The sequence below is a fragment of the Octopus bimaculoides genome, chromosome 10, assembly GCF_046866305.1.
Source record: "Octopus bimaculoides isolate indiv1 chromosome 10, ASM4686630v1, whole genome shotgun sequence".
Lineage (NCBI taxonomy): Eukaryota > Metazoa > Mollusca > Cephalopoda > Octopoda > Octopodidae > Octopus > Octopus bimaculoides.
In genome coordinates this window covers 18,615,446-18,627,354 of record NC_142937.1, presented here as the reverse complement: position 1 = coordinate 18,627,354, position 11,909 = coordinate 18,615,446, and the positions used below count along the sequence as shown (strand labels likewise).

Sequence of the window (11,909 nt, the reverse complement as noted above, 5' to 3'; positions counted from 1 at the left end):
TCAAACAACCCAGTTCAACGGTATTTCAGTCCAAACCATGCCATCGTTACATCTTTTTCATCTACGTACAGGACACAAGGATCTTAAGCAACTCTGTGATTTTAGCTGGTCAAGCTTTAACGGAGAGAGGCTCCTTGGTACATTCTGAGTTCAAATTCCATCGAGGTAGAGTATGCCTTTCATACTTTCGGGGTCAATAAAGTAGGTACCAGTTGAGCACTGTGGTCGATGTAATCGACTTACTACCTCCCTCATCCGAAAAAAAATTGCTGGCCCTCTGCCAAATTTTGAGATCAACATTTCTGAAAAAGACTGGACAGTTGTGACTGGAATGCTCTTGATCATAGGTTTCTTATTTCTTTATTACCAACAAGGGGCTAAACATAGAGGGTACAAACAAAAGGATGAAAGGCAAAGTCGACCTCGACGGAATTTGAACTCAGAACGTAATGGCAGACGAAATACTGCTAAGCATTTCGCCCGGCGTGCTAACGTTTCCGCCAGCTCACCACCTTTCTCATGGGTTTCATCAACCAAAACCGATAAAGAATTAAACAATAACATCGACAGCTCACATATAGTAAATTCCATATTTTGATGAAAGGATTATTGTTGGCGTATTACTGAGGTTCTATAAAGTCTGTATGAAAATGTAACCATCATTGCAACCACTTCACAACATCCTAAATCCGTCCCACCGAATGTATTTATAAACATTTATCTTCATGGACGAGCGTGTTACAGCGTTTCAAACTCACGAGGAAATGACAGGTTTAGCTTTCCTGCAATATAGATTGAAATTGTATAAACATCCTATGTATATTTTCCACCGTAATATATATATATTTACATATATATATATATATATATATACATATATATATATATATATATATATATATATATATATATATATATATATATATATATATATATATATATATGTATTGGCTCGTGTTACTAAATCGAACTGCCTATCTCTGCAATGTCAGAAATGAGACATTAATCTCATATCTATTCATTACCAAACAACGTAAAAGAAATTGAAATAGGGAAAATTAGTAAGTCACATATAATTTCATCGACGCATGCATAAAATAAAAAATAAAACAGAACAACGATATTCCGTATTCTTATAACTATATTGTATCTTATTTATGATTTTATTTTATGTTTATATTTTAATAATTTTTTCACAAGGTTTTCGTTGTTGCTTAACACTGAAATAAAACCAAAAATATTTTTGTAAGATTTTCTTTTATGTTTTTCCGATCTAAATAACTCTTTTAAAAGTAGGAGGTTATTTACTGAGAAAAATAAAACAGAACTTCGTTATTGTTTTCAGTGGAAGAAGCATGTTACATCGTTTAATAATATATTATGCCAAGAATCTATTTCCACACAATCTAAAAGTAGTACATTGTGCGGGGGAAACTATCTCTCTTTCTCTCCTTCTTTTATTTTGATATTTTTGTTTGTTCAACATCTTTCTCAATTTACTTGGCTAAAACTCTGTTCTACTTTCTTAAGAAATATTTAGATTATGTAATCTGAAGAATTTTTGTTTTGAAAACAACGTGGCCTTATATAGGTATTTCAATACGTTTAGATTCCAACAGGATAATTCTTCATAATATCATACATAATGAATGAACCGGCAGATCGTAAATATAGTTTATTCTGAGATATTTTCTTATTACTAAATAAATGTAACATCAGTCATGGCTTGCTATAAAGGGCACACGCATACAGGATATTTTCATATTCATTCGATGTCCCTTTAGATATGACATTGATACAGCTGCCTGTGTGCGCGCGAGCACGCGTTTATTTCTGTGCGCGTGCGTGTGTGTGTATGTATGCAAACATGCACGCACACACATACACACACATAGATCTCTCTGTGTACATACATATGTACATACACATATGTACCTACACATACACGCACACAGATAGATAGATAGATAGATAGATAGATAGATAGATAGATAGATAGATAGATAGATAGATAGATAGATAGATAATCTTTTTTATTATTTTACTGCTTTCAAATGCGACGAGCTGGTAGAAACGTTAGCACGCTGGGAAAAATGCCGAGCAGTGTTTCGTCCGTCTCCACGTTCAGATTTCAAATTCCACCGAGGTTGACTTTGTCTTTCATCCTTTCGAGAATGATAAAATAAATACCAGTTAAGTACTGCAGCCACCCTCCTCCAAATTTTAGGCCTTGTACCTATAGTAAAAAGGATTATTTAACTGCTTTCAGCCACAAGATGTCGGCATCCCCTTTGAGGAGTCAATCGTTGAAGTGGACCATAGCACTTCTTTCCATTTACCTAGGCTGCTACTTGCTTTATGGGCTCCTTTTACCATACCACCATTAGTGGCCTACTCTGTATATTCTAAAGAGTAAACAAAGCGGCGAGCTGGCAGAAACGAGAGCACGCCGTGCGAAATGCTTGGCGTTATTTTGTTTGGCTTTACGTTCTGAGTTCAAATTCCCCCGAGGTCGACTTTGCCTTTCCTCCTTTCGGGGTCGATAAATTAAGTACCAATTGCGTATTCGGGTCGATCTAATCGACTGGCTCACTCTCTAAACGTTTCGGGCCTCTGTGCCTAGAGTAGAAAAGATTCTAAAGAGTATACATTAATTTATTTTGATTTATAACACTTTGAGCTATGTCTCGGGAGATTAAACCCATAAATGTAATTAATTTCAGTAAGTATTGGTTAGCTTCATTTGATTTACATTACAGCCATGTATTTGAGTCAGATGATATGTGCCGTAGTTACAACTTTAATTTTTCTAACTGCGTTACCGTAATGTAATGATTATTCAATGGTCCGAATCGAAATTTCATTTTGTATTCAACATGGTTTTATTTTATTTACAATATCTAAGGATTAATAATTTTGGTTGTTGATCCAGGAAAGCGGTAGATCTATGTCCTGAGTTCTGCTAGTAAGTTCCTCTTGTAAACACGCTGTTTCGGGTTCAGTCATACTGCATAGTACATTAAACAATTCTCTTTTACAATAGATCCGCACCGACCTACACAACTGTTCAACTGTTTTGAACTGGGTGCGAAAGATGTTTAGAAGGTTGTCGTATATATACGTGTGTGCATGTGTGTCGTTCAGTTTGCGTTTATCATCCCACGCTGCTTGACAACCGATGTTGGTTTGATTATGTCGCTTTAAATTTGCAGTTCAGCAAAAGAGTTGGTAGCATAAGTACGGGGCTTTAACAAAAACATATAAACACCGGCGTCGAATCTTTTCGGCCAAAACACTTCAAGGCAGTGCCCCTCCATGACCGCAGTCCAATGACTTAAACAAGTAAAAGAGTGCAGATAAGACATAATGTTTCTTAAGCGAAACCGGTCGGTTATGTCAATATTTTATTTCATTATATATATATATATATATATATATATATATATATATATATATATATATATATATATATATATATATATATATGGAGACCATCATAAAATTTCTGTGCATTTACCATAGTTTTATATTTTCCAATAATTTCACCACTACAAAAAAATGTTTACAACTTTTTGTAATTCTGCATGCAGTATGAAGTACATCACCCTTCAACTTATATATTTAAATCGATGCCTATTAGAGTTACATCCCTTAAAGCATTTCATTTAGTTACACATGTCAGGAATTATTTGTAGCCAATTTTCTTTGAACAAAAGTATTTAGCTGTTCAGTTAAGCAAGGGTAGACAATACGAAATACAAGCACTTCAGCAAGCATATAAATTAACTTGGAGAGATAAATTTTAAATTTCTTGTTATCATATCCACCTTCATTTGTAAAACATTAATAACGATTTCAAATTTTGGGCCAAGGCCATCAATTTCAGGTGTCGGGAAAAGGATGAAAGCGAGAGTCGACCTCGACCGAAATGGAACTCAGAGCGTAAAGACGGTCAAAATGCCGATAAGCATTTTGCCCGGCGAGCTAACGATTCTGGCAGCTCACCGCCTTGTAAAACATTAGTCTCAAATTTTGGCCTAAGGCCAGTAAGCTTGGGAGAAGGGTTATGTCAATTAAATTGACCATGTTCAACTGACTCTTTTATTGACCCCGAAACCATAAAGACGGAAAGTCAACCCCGACAGAATTTGAACTCAGATTGTAAAGACGGATGAGATGCTGCTAAGCATTTCGTCCGGCGTGTTAACGATCCTACATGTTCGCTGCCTTGTAAAACATTGATAATAGGAACGGGCATGGCGGTGTTATGAAGAAGTTTGCTCTGCTACCACGAGATTTTGCGTTCAGTCCCTTTGCGAGGCACCATGGCTAGTGTATTCTAGAACCACAAGTCAGCTAATGCCTTGTGAAGTCATTTGGTAGAAGGAAACTCTGAAAGTCGTATATATAGATATTTATGTATATGTTTCTGTTTGTACAATTTCCCTTTCACAACCAGCATTGGTTTGTTTACATCCCCGTAACTTCCCTAACCAGCGAAAGTACCAGACTTAAAAATAAGCACTGGGGTAGATTTGTTTCACTAAACCATTCTAAGCGGTGTGCAAGCATCATCTTTATGATTAAAACAAGTAACATATAAAAGATAATAAAAACAACTAGTATTATTATCTTCTCGAACTAAGTGTAAAATTTCACTTAATTAAAAGTTCGGTTGAGACTGTATCCCGTATCTTAGATATTGAATCTTGAGATGTTGGGTTTTGTGATATCATGTTCCTAAAAATAACACAGTTATCAAGGAAGTGAAATACATTTACATTGGGAATTAAAGCTATTTGTGCGTCTAGGGAATTATTATTCTATTGACCAATATAAGCAACAAGAACGTGACCAATCCTGGAGAATTGAGATTTTCAAAGCCGCTTATGATTCTTAATTGACTGTCTGCTCACCGAAGTATCAACCTTGTGAATGACCTGAATAGAATAACACTACAAATCCCCTATAAATAAAATATATTACCAATGTGTTTATATAGGATTGCTCATATAAAATACGTGGCTAGCGAATTATCATTAGCTGGTAACGAAGTTAATTAGCGATATACATGTAAAATTTACTACTTTTAAATAAAGTTTGATTAGATTATCTAATAATATGTAACTTTACTGAATCTTAACAGCTTAACCCTGAATTTCTCATATCTACGATTATAATTTGATGACGTCGGCAGATAGTTCTTTCAAAAGACAAATTATATCAAATTTCTTCTTAATCTCCCTCAAACGAAGTTTCGAAAGGTCAAACAGTAATCCTTACCAAAAAGAATCTGATTAGGTCAATAAATCAATACTATGTATGCTATTTAATATCTGACATTATGAATCACTTTTTTTTTTTTCAGTTAGAATGAAAGTAATACTTATCAAATGTTATCTTCAAACACGTAACACCAATTTACATTAGATGAAATATATTCTTCATCATGATAAACGTTTCCCACTCATTTGCATATTGAATGTATACTCGGCATATATTGGCTGATTGCGTGATGTTTGGGCTTTTATCATGCATATCAGTGGTGTATGTTAACAGGAAAGATTTTAATCGAGAATCGAAACCGCATCAGAGTCTAGGTCAATTATCTTTACGAGTTGACCTTTCGGTGAAGTCTAAGTGATTCATAGCCATTATCTTTATAGTGCAGAATAGACTTTTAAAAAGTATTGATTCCTTTTGTTTATTAGATTGGCTCATATCAGAATACTTGAAGTATTCGTCGGAAATCGATGACCGAGACTCAGTTGATCCGATCGACGGAACAGCCTGCACGTGAAATTAACGAGCAAGTGGCTGAGCACTCCACAGACACGTTTACCCTTAACGTATTTCTCAGGGAAAGCTAGCCTGACACAGAATGTGACAAGGATGGCCATTTGAAATATAGGTGTAACTTATATATGCCAGCTGAAACGGAGCAAAGTGAAATGAAGCTTGCTCAAGGACACAGCACGCCACCAGGAATCAAATTAAAGTCCTTCTGATCGTAAATTGAATAACCGAACCACTAAATTACGCGCTTTCACTAACAAAGAAAACACTTAAATTGATACATAAAACGATATATGTCTAACAACTATATCATTTCCCTAAACAGGGAAGAATCAGATATGATTTCAAAAGAGTTAATAATTGTATGGACACAAGGAAAAGGAAAACCTAGGATTGACAGAAGCCTTTCAATTTTTTCCTGACGTGGACTATAGGTGCAGGCTTGGTTTGTAGTCGAGGCTTTGCTGCATGTTTAAGAAGCTCACTTTGCGGCTATGTTATTTCTGATTCAGCTTGTGTTTGTACCTGTCACAATGTACCTGTGTTTGCTCCGCTACCGCTTGACAACCGGCATTGGTCTGTTTACATCCTTGGCAGGATTTGCAATGAATATGTAACTGACGTGCAACCGCACCATTTTGCTAAAGGTAACTATTATAACGTACGAGGATATGCATTGTCAATATGATTAGAGAGATAGATAGATAGATAGATAGATAGATAGATACATTTCTTTTATTAGCCACACAGGGCTCAACGAAGATGGGACAAATACAATGTAGAGCTTTTCTTTTTGGGAGGGGGAAAGAAGGAAAAAAAAAAAAAAAAAAATTGTTGGTGTCGATCAAAAGGGATCGTAGGAAGGGAAAAAGGAGCAGGTCGATCAAAAGGGATCGAAAAAAAAGAGAAAAGGAAAGGCCGATCAATAGGGATCGTGTATCACACAGTAATGTTCTCGTGTAAAAGGGGGGAGGACAGTTTAGGTTTAGCCGTGGAAGGAAAAGCCCACGGAAAAGACCACGGTAACCTTGGTCAATATTCTCATTGAAGAAACTATAACAGTAAGTGACTCTCTTTTGCCTTTTTGTTTTATTTTCTTTTTCTTGTTCATAGGGTTATGCTCAAGATGGCTCCGTCGTTCACACGTGCCATCCTTGCTACATTCACCCATCTTTTTTTGAAGCATTCACTAGACAAGACTTCCCTTTCTACTCTCAACTTCCTCTTCAGGTGATACTTGAAGAAGTTGATGAGAGATTGCCCAGAGAGGAAAGTCTTTGTCTCTAGACCTTTCAGACGCGTCCACCATACACATTCTTTCGCCATAGCCACATGTACGATGAAAATAGCTCTTCCTTCCCGTTTAAAGGAAGGAGGCGCGACAATATTCACGATAGACTCGGCTGATAGACCGACTCGTCCCACACGCGATAGCAGTTGTTCGACGTAAGCCCACAGCTCGGAAATGGTGGGACACTGTACGAGTGCGTGCAGAACGGTTTCGTCGCTCTGCCGGCATCTCGGACAGGTCGGCCCCGTGTTTCTCGAGCCATGCCTGTAGAGCTTATCCCGAACGGGGAGTGCTTCTCGATAGCACTGCCAGGCCAGGGATCTCTGGAAGTTGTCCATAGGTCCCGGCCCGAAGGTTGTCTTAAACAGGCGGGTCAGGTATTCCTCGTCGACGCCCAGGTTCGCCCAGAGATCGTCGTCGTACCTTCCCTCCACTAATCCACTATAGAATGCGTTAGTTGTGATGCAGTCGCTCAAGGTTGACCCGGGTTGTTGGAGTTGCCGAAGAGCAGCGCGACACTCGCGGTGCCATTCGCCTTTCCTCGGCCTCTTCTTGATCCATGACTGCAGTTCGGTCATGGAGACGAGCTGCGGGAAAGCGCGCCGCACAAACGGTGACCCCACCTGTTCACCGCTGTCTACGTAGAGCCGGAGATGTCGCAGTCTCAGCGCGTGTCTGCGCATCATCAACCACGGCATGCCCAGTCCTCCTTTTAACGGGTGTTGGCAGCAAACGGATCGCCTAACCATCGGAACGCTTCCTTTCCACAAGAAGCGGAAGAGGATGCGCTCCAGTTTGGTAATGGTAGGGTCGGGACAAGGAACGACGGTCAGGCGGTAGTAGATGACGGACGCGATGTACGTGTTCGCCACCTCCGCCCGACCTTTCAGGGAAAGCTTCCTCTCGGCCCATTGCCGGGCTAGAGTGGCCACCCTTCTCGTTATCTCGTCCCAGTTCTTCTCCGTTTGGAGGTCTGGACCAAACCAGACCCCGAGCATCTCAACCGGACCGTCAGTCCAACGTCCCACGACGGAGGCGCTACTTGAGCGCATGGGGTTGCTTCTCCAGGTGCCGAGCCGCAAGCCCACTGACTTATCCCGGTTGATTTTCTCTCCCGTTACCGCTTCGTAGTCTCTCAGTGTCTCGCCGACAAGCTCGATGTGCTTTTGGCTATGACGGTGACGTCGTCCGCGTATGCCGACACGCTCGTCCCGCATCCCAACTCTCGCGGGATGCCCCTCAGCGTCGCCAGCTTCCGCAGTAGTGGCTCGAGAGTCAACACGTACAGAAGCGACGAGAGGGGGCATCCCTGACGGACCGAACGTGCAATGTCGAAGGGTCTTGATAGATGCCCATTGACGCGAACTACCGAACGGATGCCTCTGTACAAGGCAGCCATCCAGCCGCGGAAAATGGGACCGAAGCCGGCTGCTATGAGGACAGCCTCCAAGTATTGATGGTCTACCCTATCGAAAGCTTTCGATTGATCTAAATTGATCAGGGCCCCACCCATGCCAGGTTCCTTAACTACCCTCTCTATGATGTAGCGCATCAGATGGAGGTTGTCATGGATGCTCCCGCCCGGCACCGCGCACGTTTGCGCCTTGCCGATCAGTTTCTCGATGACAAGCGCCAACCGCTTGGCTAACACCTTGGCCAAAATTTTCAAGTCTGCATTGAGTAGAGTGATGGGCCTAAAGTTATCTATGACGTCCCCCTTGTTTGGATCTTTCTTCAGCAGCGTTACGGCTCCTCGACTCACAAAACCGGGAATGCTCCCGTTTTGCTGCCAGTTGCAGTACACCGCCACCAAGACGTCTCCAAACAAGTCTGGCTTACATTTGTAAAGCTCGTAGGGCAGACCATCCAAACCCGGAGATTTGTCCCTCGAGCATCCCGCCATCGCGTCCCTCACTTCCGCCGCCGTGATGGCACCTTCGCAGCACTCCGCCTCTCTTGCCGAGAGTCGTGGCAGGCTGTGCAGGTAGGCACTGAAGTCCACCCTGCGTTCTCGCTCGCCATTTGTCCCAAACAGTCGAGCAAAGTGCCGCTGAAAGGCCTCACACATTTTGCTTGGCTCGAGCAGTTCGCGCCCCTGTTCGTCCACCAGAGACCGAATGGTGGCTTTGTTGCCCTGTTGCGCCTCCGCCACCCGGGCCTCTCGTGCGGCTCCAACACCTTCGTTTCTTAGAGCACGCATCCTAGCCCTGACAACGCACCCTTCGTGTTTGGCGTTGAAGTGTTGGTCAAGGGCCAACCTCGCCGCCAAAACGTCGGATGCGATGCCACTTCTAATTGCCTCTTCTAGCTTCTTAACTAGTTCACCCTCTACTCTGTTTCTGTCTATGGCTAGTGCTTTGCTATACCTAACCGCTTCTGCTTTTATTGCTCTCTTGAGGGCAAACCACCATTTGTTATTGATGATGGCTCCTGTCAAAGCCCTCTTTACTAACGTGCTAATCCGGTCTCTGAAAACTGGTCTCGACGGGAAAGACGCGTTTAGTTTCCAGTAACCGGAGCCCTGCCTATGTGTCTTATCTAAGTCTAGCGTACACGTCACAAGTTTGTGATCCGTGTAGCTGACTATGTGAAATTGTGGACACCCTATGCTATCTCTATCTACTCTCCTACACAGTATTCTATCTAGATACGATCTCGACGACCCGATGCGGTTTGTCCATGTCCACATTGGCGCATTCGGGTAATCGAGTCGGTACCTGTCAGACAGTTGAAAGCGTCTGAGCAGGTCTTTGAGGCATTTGCATCCCCGTCTATTCCTATCTCTGCCCACATAGTCTAGATGCGTGTCCAAGGTAGCATTCCAATCCCCCACTAAAAGTAAAGGACGAGACGTTCCTAGGAATACTTCTAGACGTCGAAAGAAATCCGGCCTACCTGTTAAAGGTGGTGCGTATACTGATATGAGTCGAAAAGCACACCCATCGCTGCCATCGACATCCAGAACAACCAATCTACCCTCCGGGTCTATGAATACTGTCTTTACTTCGAGATCCAGACTCTTGCGAAAGAGTACCGCCGTGCCACTACCGCCCATTCTCGGCAGACAGGGAGAAAAATAAATGTTAAACTGTCTGCCAAACATGGACGATAGGGCCCGCGGATCATGGAGTCTGGTCTCGCTTATGGCTATGATTTCTAGTTTATGTGACTTTATGTCATTTAGGAGGTACCCTTGTTTCCAAGGGGACCCCAAGCCACGCGCATTTACACAACCAATCTTGAGCATCATTTTGATTTGAGTGTTAAAGTTTTATAAAGAGAGTCACTTACCGTTTGAGAGTTTTTGTGTCTCCTCCTTCGGGTTTTCTTCGAGGAGATCACTATATAGTTTTTTCGCCAGGTATTTTTGGCATTTGCCAACTGCCTTTGGAAAAATAGATTTTAGTGTGTGGTGCAGGGTTGGTATTATGTGTAGTATTTTGATGTGTTCTGGCGGTGTTGTGTATGGGTGGTTGCTGGTTTTTATGTCTTCGTTCGTTATGTTTGTTTTTGTGTTGATGTATTCCATCAACTCTGAGTTTTTTGTGTTGATGGCAGTGAGCATTGTGTGTGTACTTGCTTTTGGGGTTTTGTTGCTTGTGTTGTAGTTGTGTGTGCTTGTGTTGGTGTCTGGAGTGTTTTCGGGAGTTGTGTATCTCCCTGCTTTGTTTGTGTTTGCTTTTCTTTTCTTGCTCCTCTTCCTCCTTCCTTTCTGGGCTATTTGCCATTCCTCATTACTTTCATCTTCCGACGAAGGTTCTGAGGAATCGGAAAGGGGTAGGGGCAAATTGTGAGCGTCTGTGTGTGCTTGTGTGAGTGGTTGTGTTGCTGTTTTTGTTGGTGCTGATGGCTTGTTATTTGTGTGAGGTGTGTGTGATGTGGGGGAGGGGGAAACAGTCTTGGAATTTTCTTTCTTTTCCCCTGCTTCCTCACTTGTTGTTTTTGCAGATGCTGTTGTCTTCTCAGTTGCCAGTGTTGCTTGTGTTTCTCTTGTTTTGATTGTTGATGGTGGTGTTGGTAGTAGGGTTTTTTTTCCGGGTTTTGGTGGTTGCCCTTGTTGCTTTTTTTGGTTGGCGGCGGTTGGGCAACTGTCCTTGAGGTGTGCCTCGCTGCCGCATACATAACAACGTGGCCGCCTTCCTTCCACCACTACATATAACTTGTGGTCCTTTGCCAGTTGGATGTGTGTGGGGATCTTTTGGCACTCCTCTTCAGTGATGTGGAGGGGGGCTTTGACTTTTTTTCCCCCTTCCCAGTTTTTCTCCTCTGCAGTAGCAATTTCTAATATATTTGCCTCCTCCATTTCGAGGCATATAGAACCTACTATCCACTGTGTTTCCACTTGTGAAGGGACATTCTTTACTGTCACCTTCGTCACTCTCTGTCCAAGATAACTCGGTATCATCACCAAGTCATCTGTGTGGATGAGAGTGTTGAAAATTCCTTCGCTAACTGTTCGCTCTTAAAGCGTACTAGGACCGTGGCAAATTTTCGTCCCCAAGTAACATGACTTTGAAAGGGCCATATCGGTTTGAGACAAATCTCAATTTTTTGGGTGGAGAAATTCTCCGGTCGCTTCGTTTTCTTGTTGATAAGTCTGTATGATATGTGCTTCTTGTTTGTATTTTCAATAATTGCTTTTGGTATGTGTATGTGTTTAACGATAGATAGATAGATAGATAGATAGATAGATAGATAGATAGATAGATAGATAGATAGATAGATAGATGTCACTATCGGACTACTTAAGTTCCAACTGGCGTTTTGAAGCGAAATCTCTTGCGTAACATGAGTAAAAAAATACAAAATATTGAATTTCAAC

At 41.6% G+C, this 11,909-nt stretch overlaps 1 long non-coding RNA gene across 2 annotated transcripts in view; it reads right to left on the bottom strand.

The window, feature by feature from the left end:
- Positions 1-571: 571 nt before the first annotated feature.
- LOC106869886 (uncharacterized) overlaps positions 572-11,909 on the bottom strand; it is a 15,594-nt gene continuing 4,256 nt past the window's right edge. For both annotated transcript variants that reach the window (XR_001409453.3, XR_016243355.1), the window contains one exon: positions 572-782. This is a non-coding gene — a long non-coding RNA (uncharacterized LOC106869886). The remainder of the gene's footprint in view (positions 783-11,909) is intronic.